The sequence below is a fragment of the Heptranchias perlo genome, chromosome 7, assembly GCF_035084215.1.
Source record: "Heptranchias perlo isolate sHepPer1 chromosome 7, sHepPer1.hap1, whole genome shotgun sequence".
Taxonomy (NCBI): Eukaryota; Metazoa; Chordata; class Chondrichthyes; order Hexanchiformes; family Hexanchidae; genus Heptranchias; species Heptranchias perlo.
Window position 1 is genome coordinate 87,523,959 of NC_090331.1, and position 24,114 is coordinate 87,548,072.

Genomic DNA, 24,114 nt, shown 5'->3' on the forward strand with positions numbered 1-24,114 from the left:
CTGTGTTTACAGTCTCTCTAACACACAGGGTCCAGAGTAAACTCTCCCACTGTGTTTACAGTCTCTCTAATACACAGGGTCCAGAGTAAACTCCCCCACTGTGTTCACAGTCTCTCTAACACACAGGGACCAGAGTAAACTCTCCCACTGTGTTTACAGTCTCTCTAATACACAGGGTCCAGAGTAAACTCCCCCACCATGTTTACAGTCTCTCTAACACACAGGGTCCAGAGTAAACTCCCCCACCATGTTTAAAGTCTCTCTAATACACAGGGTCCAGAGTAAACACTCCCCCTGTGTTTACAGTCTCTCTAATACACAGGGTCCAGAGTAAACTCTCCCACTGTGTTTACAGTCTCTCTAACACACAGGGTCCAGAGTAAACTCTCCCCCTGTGTTTACAGTCTCTCCAACACATAGAGACCAGAGTAAACTCTGCCACTGTGTTTACAGTCTCTCTAAAACACAGGGTCCAGAGTAAACTCTCCCACTGTGTTTACAGTCTCTCTAATACACAGGCATCAGAGTAAACTCTCCCACTGTGTTTACAGTCTCTCCAACACACAGGGACCAGAGTAAACTCTCCCACTGTGTTTACAGTCTCTCTAACACACAGGGTCCAGAGTAAACTCTCCCACTGTGTTTACAGTCTCTCTAACACAGAGACCAGAGTAAAGTCTTCCACTCTGTTTAGATGTAAGGAATCTTACAACACCAGGTTATAGTCCAACAGTTTTATTTGAAAATCACAAGCTTTCGGAGGCTTTCTCCTTCGTCAGGTGAGTGATGAAGGAGAAAGCCTCCGAAAGCTTGTTATTTTCAAATAAAACTGTTGGACTATAACCTGGTGTTGTAAGATTCCTTACATTTGTCCAGCCCAGTCCATCACCGGCATCTCCACATCACTCTGTTTAGAGTGTGTCTCATACACAGGGTCCAGAGTAAACTCTCCCACTGTGTTTACAGTCTCTCTAATATACAGGGTCCAGAGTAAACTCTGCCACTGTGTTTACAGTCTCTCTAAAACACAGGGTCCAGAGTAAACTCTCCCACTGTGTTTACAGTCTCTCTAATACACAGGCATCAGAGTAAACTCTCCCACTGTGTTTACAGTCTCTCCAACACACAGGGACCAGAGTAAACTCTCCCACTGTGTTTACAGTCTCTCTAACACACAGGGTCCAGAGTAAACTCTCCCACTGTGTTTACAGTCTCTCTAACACAGAGACCAGAGTAAACTCTCCCACTGTGTTTACAGTCTCTCTAATACACAGGCATCAGAGTAAACCCTCCCACTGTGTTTACAGTCTCTCCAACACACAGGGACCAGAGTAAACTCTCCCACTGTGTTTACAGTCTCTCTAACACACAGGGTCCAGAGTAAACTCTCCCACTGTGTTTACAGTCTCTCTAACACAGAGACCAGAGTAAAGTCTTCCACTCTGTTTAGATGTAAGGAATCTTACAACACCAGGTTATAGTCCAACAGTTTTATTTGAAAATCACAAGCTTTCGGAGGCTTTCTCCTTCGTCAGGTGAGTGATGAAGGAGAAAGCCTCCGAAAGCTTGTTATTTTCAAATAAAACTGTTGGACTATAACCTGGTGTTGTAAGATTCCTTACATTTGTCCACCCCAGTCCATCACCGGCATCTCCACATCACTCTGTTTAGAGTGTGTCTCATACACAGGGTCCAGAGTAAACTCTCCCACTGTGTTTACAGTCTCTCTAATATACAGGGTCCAGAGTAAACTCTCCCACTGTGTTTACAGTCTCTCTAATACACAGGGTCCAGAGTAAACTCTCCCACTGTGTTTACAGTCTCTTTAACACACAGGGTCCAGAGTAAACTCTCCCACTGTGTTTACAGTCTCTCTAACACACAGGGTCCAGAGTAAACTCTCCCACTGTGTTTACAGTCTCTCTAACACACAGGGACCAGAGTAAACTCTCCCACTGTGTTTACAGTCTCTCTAACACACAGGGTCCAGAGTAAACTCTCCCACTGTGTTTACAGTCTCTCTAATACACAGGGTCCAGAGTAAACTCCCCCACTGTGTTTACAGTCTCTCTAATACACAGGGTCCAGAGTAAACTCTCCCACTGTGTTTACAGTCTCTCTAACACACAGGGACCAGAGTAAACTCTCCCACTGTGTTTACAGTCTCTCTAACACACAGGGTCCAGAGTAAACTCTCCCACTGTGTTTACAGTCTCTCTAATACACAGGGTCCAGAGTAAACTCCCCCACTGTGTTCACAGTCTCTCTAACACACAGGGACCAGAGTAAACTCTCCCACTGTGTTTACAGTCTCTCTAATACACAGGGTCCAGAGTAAACTCCCCCACCATGTTTACAGTCTCTCTAACACACAGGGTCCAGAGTAAACTCCCCCACCATGTTTAAAGTCTCTCTAATACACAGGGTCCAGAGTAAACACTCCCCCTGTGTTTACAGTCTCTCTAATACACAGGGTCCAGAGTAAACTCTCCCACTGTGTTTACAGTCTCTCTAACACACAGGGTCCAGAGTAAACTCTCCCCCTGTGTTTACAGTCTCTCCAACACATAGAGACCAGAGTAAACTCTGCCACTGTGTTTACAGTCTCTCTAAAACACAGGGTCCAGAGTAAACTCTCCCACTGTGTTTACAGTCTCTCTAATACACAGGCATCAGAGTAAACTCTCCCACTGTGTTTACAGTCTCTCCAACACACAGGGACCAGAGTAAACTCTCCCACTGTGTTTACAGTCTCTCTAACACACAGGGTCCAGAGTAAACTCTCCCACTGTGTTTACAGTCTCTCTAACACAGAGACCAGAGTAAAGTCTTCCACTCTGTTTAGATGTAAGGAATCTTACAACACCAGGTTATAGTCCAACAGTTTTATTTGAAAATCACAAGCTTTCGGAGGCTTTCTCCTTCGTCAGGTGAGTGATGAAGGAGAAAGCCTCCGAAAGCTTGTTATTTTCAAATAAAACTGTTGGACTATAACCTGGTGTTGTAAGATTCCTTACATTTGTCCACCCCAGTCCATCACCGGCATCTCCACATCACTCTGTTTAGACTGTGTCTCATACACAGGGTCCAGAGTAAACTCTCCCACTGTGTTTACAGTCTCTCTAATATACAGGGTCCAGAGTAAACTCTCCCACTGTGTTTACAGTCTCTCTAATACACAGGGTCCAGAGTAAACTCTCCCACTGTGTTTACAGTCTCTCTAATACACAGGGTCCAGAGTAAACTCTCCCACTGTGTTTACAGTCTCTCTGACACACAGGGTCCAGAGTAAACTCTCCCACTGTGTTTACAGTCTCTCTAATACACAGGGTCCAGAGTAAACTCTCCCCCTGTGTTTACAGTCTCTCTAATACACAGGGTCCAGAGTAAACTCTCCCACTGTGTTTACAGTCTCTCTAATACACAGGGTCCAGAGTAAACTCTCCCCCTGTGTTTACAGTCTCTCTAATACACAGGGTCCAGAGTAAACTCTCCCACTGTGTTTACAGTCTCTCTAATACACAGGGTCCAGAGTAAACTCTCCCACTGTGTTTACAATCTCTTTAATACACAGGGTCCAGAGTAAACTCTCCCCCTGTGTTTACAGTCTCACTAATACACAGGGTCCAGAGTAAACTCTCCCACTGTGTTTACAGTCTCTTTAATACACAGGGTCCAGAGTAAACTCTCCCACTGTGTTTACAGTCTCTCTAATATACAGGGTCCAGAGTAAACTCTCCCCCTGTGTTTACAGTCTCTTTAATACACAGGGTCCAGAGTAAACTCTCCCCCTGTGTTTACAGTCTCTCTAATACACAGGGTCCAGAGTAAACACTCCCACTCTGTTTACAATGTCTTTAATACACAGGGTCCAGAGTAAACTCTCCCCCTGTGTTTACAGTCTCTTTAATACACAGGGTCCAGAGTAAACTCTCCCACTGTGTTTACAGTCTCTCGAACACACAGGGTCCAGAGTAAACTCTCCCACTGTGTTTACAGTCTCTCTAACACACAGGGTCCAGAGTAAAATCTCCCCCTGTGTTTACAGTCTCTTTAATACACAGGGTCCAGAGTAAACTCTCCCACTGTGTTTACAGTCTCTTTAATGCACAGGGTCCAGGGTAAACTCTCCCACTGTGTTTACAGTCTCTCTAACACACAGGGTCCAGAGTAAACTCTCCCCCTGTGTTTACAGTCTCTTTAATACACAGGGTCCAGAGTAAACTCTCCCACTGTGTTTACAGTCTCTCCAACACACAGGGTCCAGAGTAAACTCTCTCACTGTGTTTACAGTCTCTTTAATACACAGTGTCCAGAGTAAACTCTCCCACTGTGTTTACAGTCTCTCTAACACACAGGGTCCAGAGTAAACTCTCTCACTGTGTTAAAAGTCTCTTTAATACACAGGGTCCAGAGTAAACTCTCCCACTGTGTTTACAGTCTCTCTAACACACAGGGTCCAGAGTAAACTCTCTCACTGTGTTTACAGTCTCTTTAATACACAGGGTCCAGAGTAAACTCTCCCACTGTGTTTACAGTCTCTCTAATATACAGGGTCCAGAGTAAACTCTCCCCCTGTGTTTACAGTCTCTCTAATACACAGGGTTCAGAGCAAACTCCCCCACTGTGTTTACAGTCTCTCTGATACGTAGGGTCCAGAGTAAACTCTCCCACTGTGTTTACAGTCTCTCTAATACACAGGGTCCAGAGTAAACTCTCCCACTGTGTTTACAGTCTCTCTAATACACAGGGTCCAGAGTAAACTCTCCCACTGTGTTTACAGTCTCTCTGACACACAGGGACCAGAGTAAACTCTCCCACTGTGTTTACAGTCTCTCTGACACACAGGGTCCAGAGTAAACTCTCCCACTGTGTTTACAGTCTCTCTGACACACAGGGACCAGAGTAAACTCTCCCACTGTGTTTACAGTCTCTCCAACACACAGGGACCAGAGTAAACTCTCCCACTGTGTTTACAGTCTCTCTGACACACAGGGTCCAGAGTAAACTCTCCCACTGTGTTTACAGTCTCTCCAACACACAGGGTCCAGAGTAAACTCTCCCACTGTGTTTACAGTCTCTCTGACACACAGGGTCCAGAGTAAACTTTCCCACTGTGTTTACAGTCTCTCCAACACACAGGGACCAGAGTAAACTCTCCAACTGTGTTTACAGTGTCTCTAACACACAGGGTCCAGAGTAAACTCTCCCACTGTGTTTACAGTCTCTCTGACACACAGGGTCCAGAGTAAACTCTCCCACTGTGTTTACAGTCTCTCCAACACACAGGGACCAGAGTAAACTCTCCCACTGTGTTTACAGTGTCTCTAACACACAGGGTCCAGAGTAAACTCTCCCACTGTGTTTACAGTCTCTCTGACACACAGGGACCAGAGTAAACTCTCTCACTGTGTTTACATTCTCTTTAATACGTAGGGTCCAGAGTAAACTCTCCCACTGTGTTTACAGTCTCTCTAATACACAGGGTCCAGAGTAAACTCTCCCACTGTGTTTACAGTCTCTCTGACACACAGGGTCCAGAGTAAACTCTCCCACTGTGTTTACAGTCTCTCCAACACACAGGGACCAGAGTAAACTCTCCCACTGTGTTTACAGTGTCTCTAACACACAGGGTCCAGAGTAAACTCTCCGACTGTGTTTACAGTCTCTCTGACACACAGGGACCAGAGTAAACTCTCCCACTGTGTTTACAGTCTCTCTGATACACAGGGTCCAGAGTAAACGCCCCCGCTGTGTTTATAGTCTCTCTAATACACAGGGTCCAGAGTAAACTCTCCCACTGTGTTTACAGTCTCTCCAACACACAGGGTCCAGAGTAAACTCTCTCACTGTGTTTACAGTCTCTCTAACACACAGGCATCAGAGTAAACTCTCCCACTGTGTTTACAATCTCTCTAATACACAGGGTCCAGAGTAAACTCTCCAACTGTGTTTACAGTCTCTCTAATACACAGGGTCCAGAGTAAACTCTCCCCCTGTGTTTACAGTCTCTCTAATACACAGGGTCCAGAGTAAACTCTCCCACTGTGTTTACAGTCTCTCTAACACACAGGGTCCAGAGTAAACTCTCCCACTGTGTTTACAGTCTCTTTAATACACAGGGTCCAGAGTAAACTCTCCCACTGTGTTTACAGTCTCTCTAACACACATGGTCCAGAGTAAACTCTCCCACTGTGTTTACAGTCTCTCTAACACACAGGGTTCAGAGCAAACACCCCCACTGTGTTTACAGTCTCTCTGATAAGTAGGGTCCAGAGTAAACTCTCCCACTGTGTTTACAGTCTCTCTAATACACAGGGTCCAGAGTAAACTCTCCCACTGTATTTACAGTCTCTCTAACACACAGGGTCCAGAGTAAACTCTCCCACTGTGTTTACAGTCTCTCTAACACACAGGCATCAGAGTAAACTCTCCCCCTGTGTTTACAGTCTCTCTAATACACAGGGTCCAGAGTAAACTCTGCCACTGTGTTTACATTCTCTCTAATACACAGGGTCCAGAGTAAACTCTCCCACTGTGTTTACAGTCTCTCTAATACACAGGGTCCAGAGTAAACTCTCCCACTGTGTTTACAGTCTCTCTAATACACAGGGACCAGAGTAAACTCTCCCCCTGTGTTTACAGTCTCTCTAATACACAGAGTCCAGAGTAAACTCTGCCACTGTGTTTACAGTCTCTCCAACACACAGGGACCAGAGTAAACTCTCCCACTGTGTTTACAGTGTCTCTAACACACAGGGTCCAGAGTAAACTCTCCCACTGTGTTTACAGTCTCTCTGACACACAGGGACCAGAGTAAACTCTCCCACTGTGTTTACAGTCTCTCTGACACACAGGGTCCAGAGTAAACTCTCCCACTGTGTTTACAGTCTCTCTGACACACAGGGTCCAGAGTAAACTCTCCCCCTGTGTTTACAGTCTCTTTAATACACAGGGTCCAGAGTAAACTCTCCCACTGTATTTACAGTCTCTCTAACACACAGGGTCCAGAGTAAACTCTCCCACTGTGTTTACAGTCTCTCTAACACACAGGCATCAGAGTAAACTCGTCCCCTGTGTTTACAGTCTCTCTAATACACAGGGTCCAGAGTAAACTCTGCCACTGTGTTTACATTCTCTCTAATACACAGGGTCCAGAGTAAACTCTCCCACTGTGTTTACAGTCTCTCTAATACACAGGGTCCAGAGTAAACTCTCCCACTGTGTTTACAGTCTCTCTAATACACAGGGTCCAGAGTAAACTCTCCCACTGTGTTTACAGTCTCTCTAATACACAGGGACCAGAGTAAACTCTCCCCCTGTGTTTACAGTCTCTCTAATACACAGAGTCCAGAGTAAACTCTCCCACTGTGTTTACAATCTCTCTAATACACAGGGTCCAGAGTAAACTCTCCAACTGTGTTTACAGTCTCTCTAATACACAGGGTCCAGAGTAAACTCTCCCACTGTGTTTACAGTCTCTCTAACACACAGGGTCCAGAGTAAACTCTCCCACTGTGTTTACAGTCTCTCTCACACACAGGGTTCAGAGTAAACTCTCCCACTGTGTTTACAGTCTCTCTAATATACAGGGTCCAGAGTGAACTGTCCCCCTGTGTTTACAATCTCTCTAATACACAGGGTCCAGAGTAAACTCTCCAACTGTGTTTACAGTCTCTCTAATACACAGGGTCCAGAGTAAACTCTCCCCCTGTGTTTACAGTCTCTCTAATACACAGGGTCCAGAGTAAACTCTCCCACTGTGTTTACAGTCTCTCTAACACACAGGGTCCAGAGTAAACTCTCCCACTGTGTTTACAGTCTCTTTAATACACAGGGTCCAGAGTAAACTCTCCCACTGTGTTTACAGTCTCTCTAACACACATGGTCCAGAGTAAACTCTCCCACTATGTTTACAGTCTCTCTAACACACAGGGTTCAGAGCAAACTCCCCCACTGTGTTTACAGTCTCTCTGATAAGTAGGGTCCAGAGTAAACTCTCCCACTGTGTTTACAGTCTCTCTAATACACAGGGTCCAGAGTAAACTCTCCCACTGTATTTACAGTCTCTCTAACACACAGGGTCCAGAGTAAACTCTCCCACTGTGTTTACAGTCTCTCTAACACACAGGCATCAGAGTAAACTCTCCCCCTGTGTTTACAGTCTCTCTAATACACAGGGTCCAGAGTAAACTCTGCCACTGTGTTTACATTCTCTCTAATACACAGGGTCCAGAGTAAACTCTCCCACTGTGTTTACAGTCTCTCTAATACACAGGGTCCAGAGTAAACTCTCCCACTGTGTTTACAGTCTCTCTAATACACAGGGTCCAGAGTAAACTCTCCCACTGTGTTTACAGTCTCTCTAATACACAGGGACCAGAGTAAACTCTCCCCCTGTGTTTACAGTCTCTCTAATACACAGAGTCCAGAGTAAACTCTGCCACTGTGTTTACAGTCTCTCCAACACACAGGGACCGGAGTAAACTCTCCCACTGTGTTTACAGTGTCTCTAACACACAGGGTCCAGAGTAAACTCTCCCACTGTGTTTACAGTCTCTCTGACACACAGGGACCAGAGTAAACTCTCCCACTGTGTTTACAGTCTCTCTGACACACAGGGTCCAGAGTAAACTCTCCCACTGTGTTTACAGTCTCTCTGACACACAGGGTCCAGAGTAAACTCTCCCCCTGTGTTTACAGTCTCTTTAATACACAGGGTCATGAGTAAACTCTCCCACTGTGTTTACAGTCTCTCTAACACACAGGGTCCAGAGTAAACTCTCTCACTGTGTTTACAGTCTCTCCAACACAGAGGGACCAGAGTAAACTCTCCCACTGTGTTTACAGTCTCTCTAATACACAGGGTCCAGAGTAAACTCTCCCACTGTGTTTACAGTCTCTCTAATACACAGGGTCCAGAGTAAACTCTCCCACTGTGTTTACAGTCTCTCTAATACACAGGGTCCAGAGTAAACTCTCCCACTGTGTTTACAGTCTCTCTAACACACAGGGTCCAGAGTAAACTCTGCCACTGTGTTTACAGTCTCTCTAACACACAGGGTCCAGAGTAAACTCTCTCACTGTGTTTACAGTCTCTCTAACACACAGGCATCAGAGTAAACTCTCCCACTGTGTTTACAATCTCTCTAATACACAGGGTCCAGAGTAAACTCTCCAACTGTGTTTACAGTCTCTCTAATACACAGGGTCCAGAGTAAACTCTCCCCCTGTGTTTACAGTCTCTCTAACACACATTGTCCAGAGTAAACTCTCCCACTGTGTTTACAGTCTCTCTAACACACATGGTCCAGAGTAAACTCTCCCACTGTGTTTACAGTCTCTCTAACACACAGGGTTCAGAGTAAACTCTCCCACTGTGTTTACAGTCTCTCTAATATACAGGGTCCAGAGTAAACTCTCCCCCTGTGTTTACAATCTCTCTAATACACAAGGTCCAGAGTAAACTCTCCAACTGTGTTTACAGTCTCTCTAATACACAGGGTCCAGAGTAAACTCTCCCCCTGTGTTTACAGTCTCTCTAATACACAGGGTCCAGAGTAAACTCTCCCCCTGTGTTTACAATCTCTCTAATACACAGGGTCCAGAGTAAACTCTCCAACTGTGTTTGCAGTCTCTCTAATACACAGGGTCCAGAGTAAACTCTCCCCCTGTGTTTACAGTCTCTCTAATACACAGGGTCCAGAGTAAACTCTCCAACTGTGTTTACAGTCTCTCTAATACACAGGGTCCAGAGTAAACTCTCCCACTGTGTTTACAGTCTCTTTAATACACAGGGTCCAGAGTAAACTCTCCCACTGTGTTTACAGTCTCTCTAACACACATGGTCCAGAGTAAACTCTCCCACTGTGTTTACAGTCTCTCTAACACACAGGGTTCAGAGCAAACTCCCCCACTGTGTTTACAGTCTCTTTAATACACAGGGTCCAGAGTAAACTCTCCCACTGTGTTTACAGTCTCTCTAACACACAGGGTTCAGAGCAAACTCCCCCACTGTGTTTACAGTCTCTTTAATACACAGGGTCCAGAGTAAACTCTCCCACTGTGTTTACAGTCTCTCTAACACACAGGGTTCAGAGCAAACTCCCCCACTGTGTTTACAGTCTCTTTAATACACAGGGTCCAGAGTAAACTCTCCCACTGTGTTTACAGTCTCTCTGATACGTAGGGTCCAGAGTAAACTCTCCCACTGTGTTTACAGTCTCTCTAATACACAGGGTCCAGAGTAAACTCTCCCACTGTATTTACAGTCTCTCTAACACACAGGGTCCAGAGTAAACTCTCCCACTGTGTTTACAGTCTCTCTAACACACAGGGTTCATCGTAAACTCTCCCACTGTGTTTACAGTCTCTCTAATACACAGGGTCCAGAGTAAACTCTCCCACTGTGTTTACAGTCTCTCTAACACACAGGCATCAGAGTAAACTCTCCCCCTGTGTTTACAGTCTCTCTAACACACAGGGTCCAGAGTAAACTCTCTCACTGTGTTTACAGTCTCTCCAACACACAGGGACCAGAGTAAACTCTCCCACTGTGTTTACAGTCTCTCTAACATACAGGGTCCAGAGTAAACTCTCCCACTGTGTTTACAGTCTCTCTAATACACAGGGTCCAGAGTAAACGCCCCCGCTGTGTTTATAGTCTCTCTAATACACAGGGTCCAGAGTAAACTCTCCCACTGTGTTTACAGTCTCTCCAACACACAGGGACCAGAGTAAACTCTCCCACTGTGTTTACAGTCTCTCTAATACACAGGGTCCAGAGTAAACTCTCCCCCTGTGTTTACAATCTCTCTAATACACAGGGTCCAGAGTAAACTCTCCCCCTGTGTTTACAGTCTCTCTAATACACAGGGTCCAGAGTAAACTCTCCCCCTGTGTTTACAATCTCTCTAACACACAGGGTCCAGAGTAAACTCTCCAACTGTGTTTACAGTCTCTCTAACACACAGGCATCAGAGTAAACTCTCCCACTGTGTTTACAGTCTCTCTAATACACAGGGTCCAGAGTAAACTCTCCAACTGTGTTTACAGTCTCTCTAATACACAGGGTCCAGAGTAAACTCTCCCCCTGTGTTTACAGTCTCTCTAATACACAGGGTCCAGAGTAAACTCTCCCACTGTGTTTACAGTCTCTCTAACACACAGGGTCCAGAGTAAACTCCCCCACTGTGTTTACAGTCTCTCTAACACACAGGGTTCATAGTAAACTCTCCCACTGTGTTTACAGTCTCTCTCATACACAGGGTCCAGAGTAAACTCTCCCACTGTGTTTACAGTCTCTCTAATACACAGGGTCCAGAGTAAACTCTCCCACTGTGTTTACAGTCTCTCTAACACACATGGTCCAGAGTAAACTCTCCCACTGTGTTTACAGTCTCTCTAACACACAGGGTTCAGAGTAAACTCTCCCACAGTGTTTACAGTCTCTCTAATATACAGGGTCCAGAGTAAACTCTCCCCCTGTGTTTACAATCTCTCTAATACACAGGGTCCAGAGTAAACTCTCCAACTGTGTTTACAGTCTCTCTAATACACAGGGTCCAGAGTAAACTCTCCCCCTGTGTTTACAGTCTCTCTAATACACAGGGTCCAGAGTAAACTCTTCCCCCTGTGTTTACAATCTCTCTAATACACAGGGTCCAGAGTAAACTCTCCAACTGTGTTTACAGTCTCTCTAATACACAGGGTCCAGAGTAAACTCTCCCCCTGTGTTTACAATCTCTCTAATACACAGGGTCCAGAGTAAACTCTCCAACTGTGTTTACAGTCTCTCTAATACACAGGGTCCAGAGTAAACTCTCCCACTGTGTTTACAGTCTCTTTAATACACAGGGTCCAGAGTAAACTCCCCCACTGTGTTTACAGTCTCTCTAATACACAGGGTCCAGAGTAAACTCTCCCACTGTGTTTACAGTCTCTCTAACACACATGGTCCAGAGTAAACTCTCCCACTGTGTTTACAGTCTCTCTAACACACAGGGTTCAGAGCAAACTCCCCCACTGTGATTACAGTCTCTTTAATACACAGGGTCCAGAGTAAACTCTGCCACTGTGTTTACAGTCTCTCTAACACACAGGGTTCAGAGCAAACTCCTCCACTGTGTTTTCAGTCTCTTTAATACACAGGGTCCAGAGTAAACTCTCCCACTGTGTTTACAGTCTCTCTAACACACAGGGTTCAGAGCAAACTCCCCCACTGTGTTTACAGTCTCTTTAATACACAGGGTCCAGAGTAAACTCTCCCACTGTGTTTACAGTCTCTCTGATACGTAGGGTCCAGACTAAACTCTCCCACTGTGTTTACAGTCTCTCTAATACACAGGGTCCAGAGTAAACTCTCCCACTGTATTTACAGTCTCTCTAACACACAGGGTCCAGAGTAAACTCTCCCACTGTGTTTACAGTCTCTCTAACACACAGGGTTCATAGTAAACTCTCCCACTGTGTTTACAGTCTCTCTAATACACAGGGTCCAGAGTAAACTCTCCCACTGTGTTTACAGTCTCTCTAATACACAGGGTCCAGAGTAAACTCTGCCACTGTGTTTACAATCTCTCTAATACACAGGGTCCAGAGTAAACTCTCCCACTGTGTTTACAGTCTCTCTAATACACAGGGACCAGAGTAAACTCTCCCACTGTGTTTAGAGGGTCAGATTATTTGTGTTTAAATTGCAGTTTCAATCGGAAGCTCCACTTTAACTGCCTGCACTGAATTTAAAGACATGACTTTGCAAATGAATCACGGCAACAAGCAAGAACAAATCTCTCTCAATCTCCAAATCAAAGCCAATTTGAGTTATTTTTCTAGCCTGACATTGCACTATAGGAACCGTCTGTTAATTGACATCCTTTTCACTCAGTGTACAAAAAAAATCTCCTGTTTTTTCTGGTAAAAATGACAATCAAACAAAGTGGATAAGAGCACTAACTGTGCACAGCGCAGGTGGGCTTGGTGAGAATTAGAGACGTTCCCTAAACACCACGGATCAAATAAAACGAAAATAAAACACCCTTTAAACTGGTCTGCGGATCAAACAGAAAGGAAATTCCGAAATAGAATTGGAAAAGGTGCAGCCCCATTGGGACTACCAGCGAGAGAGGGTGTGAGGTGGAGGGAGGGTGGGTGAGAGGGGGTGTGAGGTGGAGGGAGGGAGGGTGAGAGAGGGTGTGAGGTGGAGGGAGGGAGGGTGAGAGAGGGTGTGAGGTGGAGGGAGGGAGGGTGAGAGAGGGTGTGAGGTGGAGGGAGGGTGAGAGAGGGTGTGAGGTGGAGGGAGGGTGAGAGAGGGTGTGAGGTGGAGGGAGGGAGGGTGAGAGGGGGTGTGAGGTGGAGGGAGGGAGGGTGAGAGAGGGTGTGAGGTGGAGGGAGGGAGGGAGGGTGTGAGGTGGAGGGAGGGTGGGTGAGAGAGGGTGTGAGGTGGAAGGAGGGAGGGTGAGAGAGGGTGTGAGGTGGAGGGAGGGAGGGAGGGTGTGAGGTGGAGGGAGGGAGGGTGAGAGAGGGTGTGAGGTGGAGGGAGGGAAGGAGCAACTGATCGGAGCGTTAGCCAGGAAACAAGGAAGTCTTATTGCAACCAAAATACATTCGTTTAAATGCATTAGTTAAAATACGCTTAATAATTGAAAAAAACTAAAGACTTTTGATTATTTTATTCTGGTATGGTGCAGAATACACTTAATTAACATTATTTTATTTCCTTTTTCTCTATCTTTTTATTAGTTTATCCCCCACCCCAATGATAATTATTTATTATTCTAATCCCATTCCTAACTCTTGGAGACTCCCCGCCCCCACCATCGGTTTCCTGAATCCAAATCCCGGGTCCAAAACTTGCCGCTGTGCCCCGGATCGCTCGGGCGTAAGCTGGAGTCTGGAGTCTCACCTTGGCTCAGATGCAGGCGTTCACCTCTCTCGCTGTCTCTCTATGTGCGGCTCCTCGGGGACTCTGAATGCTCATTGACTGTTTTGTTGCCCTTTTGAAGCCCAGAGACTCACTTTGCCACATACGTCAGGCTCTTGAGAGAGAGAGAGAGAAAAGAACGGTGCTTCTAATCGCTGTGAATCAGCCACAGTCTCTTCTCATCGCCCCCTCTGTCCCTCCCCTCTCCCAACTCTGCACATCTTACCCCCAAAGTCAGATCCGATAAGGCACAGACTAGTCGGTCACTTTACATGCAAATTACAACCAAGTTTTTTTGTTTGCGTTCTCGTCAAATACATTTCATATTCCTACATGCTGTACTCTCTCTCTGGGTCATAGTTGCATTTTCTGATCTCCAAGTATATTTCTGTGGCATTAAAGGTGTGTTCAGGTTGTATTTGCAGCTGGTATAAATGCAAACTAGGCTGTGGTCTGGAGAGGAGAGCGAGTGAGGTGACTGATGTCAGTTGAGGTTGCTGGTACTAAGTGGGTAAAAATACCCTTTAACTTTTATACTTCAGTAGATCTGGGGTCTGCTGGAAGCTCCCTGCTCCCTGCCATCTGCCATCAGAGACTTTATCTTACTCCTTTGTCTCCAGAATAGTCTCCAGACTCGACTATTCCAATTCTCTCCTGGACGGCCTCCCATCCCCCACCCTCCATAAACTTCAGCTCATCCAGGGCTCTGCTGCCTGCATTCTATCTCGCACCATCCTCCTCACCCCTCAACAAGTCCCTCACACCCCTCAACCCTCTTCTTTCCCCAACACCTCCAATTTAACATTTTCATTCTCGCCTCTCCCTATCTCACTAATCTCCTCCAGTCCTACAGCTCCCCATTCACCTGCCCCCCCCCCCACCAACCATTGGTGGCCATGCCTTTGGCTGTCTAGGCCCTAAACTCTGAAATTCCCTCCCTAAATCCCTCCGCCTCTCCATCTCTCCTCCTTAGAAGCCACCTCTTTGACCAATCACCTGTCCTAATGTCCCTTTCTTTGGCTCACCATCCATTTTTTGATTACGTCTCTATGTAGTCCCTTGGGATGGTTTTCTACATTAAAGGCACAATATTTTAGACACTTCCCTGCCCTCTGGAGCTCTCTTCTAAAATCAACAACAACTTACATTTATATAGCGACTTTAACATCCCAAGGTGCTTCACAGGAGCGTCTGGAGGTTTTCAAGAGCGTCTCAAAGGAGGAGAGAGACATGGAGAGGCAGTGAGGTTTAGGGAAGGAATTCCGGAGCTTAGGGCCTAAGCAGCTGAAGGCACGGCCACCAATGATGGGGCGAAAGAAATCGGGAATGCACAAGAGGCCAGAATTGGAAGAACGCAGAGATCCTGGAGAGGTGTAGGGCTGGAGGAGATTACAGCGACCATGGAGGGATTTGAAAACAAGGATGAGAATTTTAAATTCGAGGCGTTGCTGGACTGGGAGCCAAAGTAGGTCAGCGAACATAGGGGTGATGGGTGAACGGGGATTGGTGCGAGTTAGGATACAGCAGAAGAGTTTTGGATGAGCTCAAGTTTACAGAGGGTGGAAGATGGGAGGCCGACCACACCCTCCCTATCTTCAAAAACCTCCTAGATACTCTACTCTTTCATCAGAGTTCAACCTCAAAAAACGTTTTTCCCCCATTCATGTTTGCCTTTTCTGCCTGGTTAAATGCACCACAGTTGTTTCCTTCACACGAGAATTCACTATAGAAGTGTAAGCTAATAATTACTGAGGCACAAACTGCTCACAGCCAAGATTGGACCGAACAGTTCTTGCCTGCTCTGGGTGCTGAGCTGTCTTGAAGAGTTTCCATTCTGACGGTAACTCCCATCATTACAACATTTCAAAAGTACTTCATTGGCTGTAAAGCACTGTGGGACGTCCTGAGGTTGTGAAAGGCACTGTATAAATGGAAGAATTGAAAAGCAGAGAGGTTATGTTAAACTTGTATAGAACCTTGATTGGACCACATTTAGAGTATTGTGCACAGTTCTGGTCTCCATGTTACAAGAAGGATAGAGAGGCACTGGAGAAGGTACCAGAACTGAGAGGTTATAACTATCAGTAAAGCCTGAACAGGCTGGGGCTCTTTTCTCTGGAAAAGAGATGTTTCCTCGTGGGGGGGTCCAAAACTGGGGTCATAAATATAAGATGGTCACTGGTGGGTCCAATAGGGAATTCGGGAAAAACTTCTTTACCCAGAGAGTGGTTAGAATGTGGAACTCGCTACTGCGAGTGGTTGAGGTGAATAATATTGATACATTTAGGGGGAGCTAGATGGGTGCATGAGAGAGAAAGGAATAGAAGAATATGCTGATAGGGTTTGATGGAGACAGGGTGGGAGGAGGCTTGTGGGGGTGGCCTGTTTCTGTGCTGTAAATTCTATATAATTCTTTGTAAGTCTTTCTTTACCAGATAGAGATGCCTCTTACCCATTCGTGTTGTCTTCCCTCTCTTCTTTGTCAATGTAGCACAAGGTTCTGTTTGTGAAAAGGAAGAAATAGCCCGTATTTATATTGCTGATGGTGCAATGGCTGTATTCAGATAGTTAGGAATGCAACCATTACAAGGGCAGTCCTGTGGAGCTGGATGACAGAGGAAAGTTTTGGGGGGGAATGGTGTGGTCAACTACATCAAATGCTGTGGAAAGGTCGAGAAGGATGAGGAGGGATGACACCATGGTGACAATCAGAAAGATGGCAGTTTTGATGCTGCAAGAATGGCGGAAGCTGACTGAAGGGATTCAAATAGGTAGCGCTGGGAGAGACGGGCATGGGGGTGGGAGGCGATGATGTGATCAAGGACCTTAGACAAGGAAGGGAGGTTGGTGGAGCCATAGTTGGACAGGACAGATGGGTCGAGGGTTGGTTTTCAGTCATCATGTTGTGGGGTGTTAATGACAGCAGTTTTTAAGTGGAGAGAGACAGTGCGCGCTAGCATGAGGGTCAGGAAAGGTGGTTGGGTAGTCGGGTGTTAAATGGGGAGAGAATCAAGGGAGCAGGAGGTGGGTCTAATGAACACAATGAGCTTGGAGGGAGAGATTGGCGAAAAACTGCAAAAAGATGGGCATCCTGGTACAGAATAGGGCGACTGAAGGCTGGGTTCATGTAATAAAATCACAACACCAAATGGATAAGTGTGCTTATCCATTTGTTAATACTGACTTATTTGCATCTTTTGCAGATTGGAAAGAATGAAGTCTTTGGATTCTTTATGCCCATTATCACCAGATAATTAAAGCCATTCAGCCCATCTTAATTCATCCATTCAGAAAGACCTTGGGCTAGGTTTTCTTTGGTGACCCAATGCAATGTTTGAGGCTGGTGCTTCTTCAGAGCACTAAGCCCACAATATCAGTGGATGTGTTACTGTCTGAAATCTTGCAAAGGAGGACACCTAGCACAAAGGAAGATGGTAGTGGTTGTTGGAGGCCAGTCATCTCAGCCCCAGGCCATTGCTGCAGGAGTTCCTCAGGGCAGTGTCCTCGGCCCAACCATCTTCAGCTGCTTCATCAATAACCTTCCCTCCATCATAAGGTCAGGAATGGGGATGTTCGCTGATGATTGCACAGTGTTCAGTTCCATTCGCAACCCCTCAGATAATGAAGCAGTCCGAGCCCGCATGCAGCAAGACCTGGACAACATCCAGGCTTGGACTGATAAGTGGCAAGTAACTTTCGTGCCAGACAAGTGCCAGGCAATGACCATCTCCAACAAGAGAGAGTCTAACCACCTTCCCTTGACATTCAATGGCATTACCATTGCCGAATCCCCCACCATCAACATCCTGGGGGGTCACCATTGACCAGAAACTTAACTGGATCAGCCATATAAATACTGTGGCTACAAGAGCAGATCAGAGGCTGGGTATTCTGCGGCGAGTGACTCATCTCCTGACTCCACAAAGCCTTTCCACCATCCACAAGGCACAAGTCAGGAGTGCGATGGAATACTCTCCACTTGCCTGGATGAGTGCAGCTCCAATAACACTCAAGAAGCTCGACACCATCCAGGACAAAGCAGCCCGCTTGATAGGCACCCCATCCACCACCCTAAACATTCACTCCCTTCACCAATGGCGCACTGTGGCTGCAGTGTGTACCATCCACAGGATGCACTGCAGCAACTCGCCAAGGCTTCTTCGACAGCACCTCCCAAACCCGCGACCTCTACCACCTAGAAGGACAAGAGCTGCAGGCACATGGGAACAACACCACCTGCATGTTCCCCTCCAAGTCACACACCATCCCGACTTGGAAATATATTGCCATTCCTTCATTGTCGCTGGGTCAAAATCCTGGAACTCCCTTCCTAACAGCATTGTGGGAGAACCATCACCACACGGACTGCAGCGGTTCAAGAAGGCGGCTCACCACCACCTTCTCAAGGGCAATTAGGGATGGGCAATAAATGCTGGCCTTGCCAGCAACACCCACATCCCATGAACGAATTTAAAAAAAAACCAGCTTTTAGGCCCCAAGGGAAGGAGGACTACACACACAGATACTGAAGTAACCCATGTGCAGAAAACCCCCACCTATATTCAACATCCCATGCATCAAAACATCAGTCCATTTGCTAAAGAGATAGCCATCTGGCTTCAAAGAGAGCATTCATTTCTTTTGCAAGTCTGCCCAACATAATTGTTAGTGTGAGTCAAAGGATCTCGGTTCTTGTCTCACTTGGACTGCTTGGAGTGTTGTCGAATTGTCCGTTTATTACTATCTGGTTTATTACTATACTTAGGTTTCTAGTCAGGGCATATTTTGATGGACCAATAAAGTTGCCCCAATGTCACCAATCATGGATCAGCATAAGTGCTCCTTTTAGGGCATCACTAATATAAGAAAAAAAATATGGTCCAATCGAACTAAAAGAAGCTCAACGTAAGCCCAAAAGTCCCATCACAACTATATCAGAATGTTGTTATCAGTGTCTATCAGACTCTCTGTACCCTGTGGTGCCCATCGATCGCGGAACGCCTCAAACATGTTCCCTCTCCAAGGCTACGGGAGCATGGAGAATGTTGTAGAAGAGAGCCAGGTAGCTGGATCAGGAGCCAGAAATAGAAAATGTGAAGAACAACTTCATAAAATAGTTCAGGAATAAAGGATTGGATGTGTAAGCATTGAAAGCAATATCAGATTGTATGGCAGAAACTGTCAACACAAGTAGAATATTAGGATACGTAGTTAAAAAGAAAGAACTTGCATTTATACAACGTCTTTCACAACCTCAGGATATCCCAAAGCATTTTACAGCCAATTAAGTACTTTTGAAGTGTAGTCACTATTGTAATGTAGGAAACGCTGCAGCTAATTTACACACAAGATCCCACAAACAGCAATGTGATAATGACCAGATAATCTGTTTTAGCGATGTTGATTGAGGAATAAATATTGACAGGACACCGGGGAGAACTCCCCTTCTCTGAAATAGTGCCATTGGATCTTCTATGTCCACTTGAAAAGGCAGACAGTGCCTGGGTTTAACGTCTCATCCAAAGAATGGCACCTCCGACAGTGCAGCACTCCCTCAGTACTGCATTGGAGTATCAGCCTGGATTATGTGCTCAAGTCTCTGGAGTGGGACCTCAACCCACAACCTTCTAACTTAGAGGTGAGAGTGCTATCCCTGAGCCACTGCTAACACCTATTCAGAGCACTGAGTTTCTGGACACCTATATTGATGGTATTGGTATTGATCATGTGGCGGTTTACTAATAGATTCTAAGGGGAATGAATCAGCATGGATAGTTAGTTGATTAAAGGACAGAACACAGAGAGTTGTAGTTAATGGATGTTTTGGGGATTGGAGGGATGTAAAGAGTGGTGTCCCTCAGGGGTCCATTATTTGGGACCATTGATCATCTCAATATAGAAATGATCTGGACTTGGATTTAGTGGGCACAATAAATGACACAAAAATCGGGGGTGTAGTTTACTGTGAAAGGGACTGTAAGTGACTTAAGGAGGACATAGATAGGTTAGTAGATTGTGCAGATAGATGTGGAGAAATGAGAGGTGATACATTATGGGAGGAAGAAAAATACAAGGAAATATGCATTAAATGTAGCTGCAGTGTGAACTATCTACAGGATGCACTGCAGCAACACACCAAGTTCACTTCAACAACACTTCCCAAACCTGTGACCTCCACCAGAGAAGGACATGAGCAGCAATGTTGTGGGAACATTATCACTTCCAAATTTCCCTCCAAGTCACGCACCATCCTGATTTGGACAGATATCGCCGTTCCTTCATTGTCGCTGGGTCAAAATCCTGGAACTCCCTACCCAACAGCACTGTGAGAGAACCTTCACCACACGGACTGCAGCGGTTCAAGATGAAGGCTCACCACCACCTTCTCAAGGGCAACTAAGGATGGGCTATAAATGCTGGTCTTGCTAGCAATGCCTATATCCCTAGAACAATTTTTTTTTAAATCACTAAATGGCTAAACTTTCAAAGGAGTAGAGGAGCAGATACTTATGGGTTCAGATAATGAAATCTTTAAAAGTGGGAAGACAAATTGATAAATTTGTGGAAAAAAAAGCAAATGGAATCCTACGTTTTCTAAGTAATGGTATAGAGTACAAAAGCCGATTATATCGTTTCTCTGGACTTTTCTCTGCCCTTAACTCTAGGACAGTTGGTAGAACTCTCATTGAAATTCTACCCTATTGCAGCCAGTTTCTCAGTATCTCTACTGATAGTAATGGGCTCCCATATCATATGTAGCTATATTTTACATTGGATGCCAAGGCACAGAAGAGATTCACTAGGGTGTTACCAGGGATGGGAGGCTTATCAGGGATGAGCATCAATATTTGGGATAACTAGCTGAATATTTGGCATCTTAATGTTAGTTTACAGATTATTTTTGCCAGAATTTGCATATGTCTGTCATGTGTCCCCATCACTTAACCATTTAAGTCTGACAGTTTAAGTGGTGCTCAGCATGTTAATTAATCACTCATTTAAGTAGTAGAGGCAAAAGAATATAAGCCTGGAAAATAATGTTGCTGGTTTACAGGACAAGCTCTTAACGTGTTCTTGTGACAGGCCCCTGTCCGATATTTTAAATGAAAGTCATAGCCTGCGGTTAATACCTCCTTTAAAGAAAGACTTCCATTTATATAGCACCTTTCATGACCTCAGGACATCCCAAGATGCTTTACAGCCAATGAAGTACTTTTTGAAGTGTAGTCACTATTTTAATGTAGGAAATGCAGCAGCCAATTTGCGCACAGCAAGGTTTCAAAAACAGCAATGTGATAATGACCAGATAATCTGCTTTGTTGTTCAAGTGATAAACATTGGCCAGGACACCGGGGAGAACTCCCCTGCTCTTCTTCGAAATAGTGCAGTGGGATCTTTTACGTCCACCTGAGAGGGCAGGTGGGGCCTGGGTTTAACGTCTCATCCGAAAGACGGCACCTCCAACAGTGCAGCACTCCCTCAGTACTGCACGGGGAATGTCAGCCTGGATTATGTGCTCAAGTCTCTGGAGTGGGACTTGAACCCACAACCTTCTGACTCAGAGGGGCATAAACTTCACCAAAGTGGCAACTGTTACTGCTGTGGCAGATAGCAAAAAAAAATGTACCGGAAAATTGTAGGATGGCAGGGAGAGTCTGATGATGTGCCGGAGGGTGGAGAGGAAAGAAAGTAGGTGGGAAAATGAAGAACATGACTGCAAGAGATCAAGTTGTAAGAAGACATGCATTTTGTTGGTATGAATAAGATCCAGAAAATCAGCATAATTTGCCAGCGAGTGACCTTTTAGGGAATTAAATCTAAATTGACAAGATAAAAGCTCGTTGCAATTAGAAGGGAGAAATGAGCAATTTCTAACAATTTTCCTTTTACTTACACAATTTACGTGTTTGTTTAAGGGAATGTGTATTTTAGGGACCGTCTCAAAATTCCTCACTCCTGTTCGAGGCGTAAAGGGGCAAATTTTCATCTTTACCGCATGGATGGTAATCTTGAGGATGATTTAATTGGAATAAAAATCTAGCATATAATCAGGGGAGGGGTGCTATATGCTCTGCCAGATTTATACCCATGATGGTACAGTAAATAGTGTAGACAGGAGCAGAAAGTTACAAAGGGACATTGATAGATTACGTGAGTGGGCAAAACTACGGCAGATGGGGAAGTGTGAGGTCATCCACTTTGGACCTAAGAAACACAGATTTTCTAAAAGATGAGGAGCTACGAACTGTGGAGGAGCAGAGAGATTTCAGGGTCCGTGTACAAAAATTAGTGGAAAGGTACAAAAAAGGCTAATGGAATGTTGGCTTTTTATCTCAAGGGGGCTGGAATACAAATGGTTGGAAGTTACATTGCAGTTATGTAAAGCTCTGATTAGACCCCATCTCGAGTACTGCGTTCAGTTCTGGGCACCGCGCCTCAGGAAGGATGAATGGGGCTTGGAGTGGGTTCAGTGCAGATTCACAAGACTGATACCAGGGGTAAATGATGAGGACAGGTTGCATAGACTAGGCTTTTATTCCCTTGAGTATAGAAAATTAAGGGGTGATCTAATTGACTTGTATAAGGTGATTAAAGGAATTGATAGGGTAGATAGAGAGAAACTATTTCCTCTGGTGGGGGAGTCCAGAGCAAGGGGACATAACCTGTAAATTAGAGTCAGGCCATTCAGGAGTGATGTCAGGAATCACTTCTTCACACAAAGGGAAGTGGAAATCTGGAACTCTCTCCACCAAAAAGCTGTTGAGGCTGGGGGTCAATTGAAAATTTCAAAACTGAGATTGATAGATTTTTGTTAGGTAAGGGTATTAAGGGATATAGAACCAAGGCGGGTAAATGGAGTTGAGATACAGATCAGCCATGATCTAATTGAATGACGGAACAGGCTTGAGGGGCTGAATGGCCTAATCCTGTTCCTGTGTTGCAATCTGCTTGTGATTTAGCACCTATCAGTCTCATTCTGACTCACAGGCTGGCTGAAAGTTACTCTTTACCAGCTGCCTATATAACATTAAGGGCAGAACCAATTACTGACAGGGTCAGCAAAATGAGAAGGGGATTGACAGAGGTTCGCTGATACTGTGCCACATCCATCCTTGAATTTGATTGCATTACCTTCCGAGAAATATTAAATATGTCTGATGTACATTGTCCCTCGAAGGCATGGAAAGTTTGACATTTCTAAGCTGTCTTGTACCTTTGTATTAAAAGGGAACTTTACCTTATGTTTGAAAAAAAATTGTACGGGGAGAAGGTTCCTGGGTTTAGACCAAAGCCTTTTGTCAAACACCAGCAGGAAGTCTTTAATTGCCCATCTTGCAATGCATTCTGTGAAATAATGGCATCATTGGAGTCAGCCAACATGCAGGTGTAGTTGCATTCCTCAAAAGCACAACAAATTATACCTTACTAGCTGACTTCCCATTGTGTTGCTCATGTGTGAAGACTTGGGAGCAGTCGAGATGAGACTGCTGGTCATCGGACCTGTCGAATGCTCAAAGACCTCACTGTGTCTTTTGATCGATCTGCCAGTCGAACCATCCACATTATTTTAAATACCGTGCTCAGTGGGTAGCACTCTCGCCTCTGAGTCAGAAAGTTATGGGTTCAAGTCCCACTCCAGAGACTTGAGCACCAAATCTAGGCTGACACTCCCAGTACTGAGGGAGTGCTGCACTGTCGGAGGCGCCGTCTTTCGGTTGAGACGTTAAACCGAGGCCCCATCTGCTCTCTCAGGTGGACTTAAAAGATCCCATGGCATTATTCGAATTAGAGCAGGGGAGATCTTCCCGGTGTCCTGACCATCAATTATCCCTCAACCAACACCTAAAACAAATGATCTGGTCATTATCTCATTACTGTTTGAGGGACCTTGCTATATGAAAATTGGCTGCTGCGTTTCCTACATTACAACAGTGACTACACTTCAAAAAAAGTACTTCATTGGCTGTAAAGTGCTTTGGGACGCCCTGAAGTCATGAAAGGCGCTATACAAATGCAATTACTTTCTTTCTTTCTCTCTCACAACTGCTTCTCTTATACTTGAGAGAATATAGATGTAAATGAGGTAATTCAGCAATTGTTTTGCTGTAAAACCCTGGGGCCAGACTCTTTTTTTCTGTATGCTGGCATCACTCCAAGAGGAGGTGTCTGGAGCCTGTGGAGGCTGTGAGTTG

General features: G+C 45.3%; 1 protein-coding gene across 1 annotated transcript in view; it reads right to left on the reverse strand.

Moving 5' to 3' along the window:
* LOC137323402 (protein FAM237A-like) overlaps nt 1-14,067 on the reverse strand; it is a 38,706-nt gene extending 24,639 nt beyond the window's left edge. The window contains exon 1 of the mRNA XM_067986881.1: nt 13,904-14,067. The gene's annotated coding sequence lies outside the window, so the exon portion shown is untranslated. The remainder of the gene's footprint in view (nt 1-13,903) is intronic.
* Nucleotides 14,068-24,114: the final 10,047 nt, after the last annotated feature.